The sequence below is a fragment of the Halyomorpha halys genome, unplaced genomic scaffold (genome assembly GCF_000696795.3).
Source record: "Halyomorpha halys isolate HHAL.00 unplaced genomic scaffold, Hhal_1.1 Scaffold558.1, whole genome shotgun sequence".
Lineage (NCBI taxonomy): Eukaryota > Metazoa > Arthropoda > Insecta > Hemiptera > Pentatomidae > Halyomorpha > Halyomorpha halys.
Window position 1 is genome coordinate 135,406 of NW_027115474.1, and position 515 is coordinate 135,920.

The 515-nt window shown below is 28.3% G+C and overlaps 1 protein-coding gene across 1 annotated transcript in view; it reads right to left on the reverse strand.

The window, feature by feature from the left end:
* LOC106684230 (solute carrier organic anion transporter family member 74D) overlaps nt 1-515 on the reverse strand; it is a gene marked incomplete in the record, with an annotated part of 39,144 nt that overhangs the window by 37,801 nt on the left and 828 nt on the right.

Genomic DNA, 515 nt, shown 5'->3' on the forward strand with positions numbered 1-515 from the left:
TTAATGATATATCTTCAGGCTTCTCAAATAGATTAACTACGCACTTTTTTTTGTCATGTTAATTTTAATTTTTTTACTTTCACTTCTGTGTGTATAAAATATATAGTAAGAGGAAGTCTCGTGATCGTGAAAAAAATCGAAATCCAGTTTTCGACGAAATGCACTTGTTGAGTATATTATTATGATCGATATACACATTTGCCATCTGCCGCATATCCAAGACATGTACAAATACTTGGTAAACAAAGGAAGAAAGGAACATCAGTATTCACAGGCTTGTATGTTATTTTGACTTTTATCGCTATCACATTCGATTTTAAATTCATACAAACAGTACTAAATAACCTATGAATTCAACCTTTCATTCTAGATTTTTTTCATCAGAAACTAGCATTTGTACAAATCTTGGATTTGTGTCAAGAGACAAACGTGTAGATCCAATACATGACATTAAAGATATATGGTAGAATATATAGAATATAAAATAAAAAATATATATTTTAATAAACATTTGT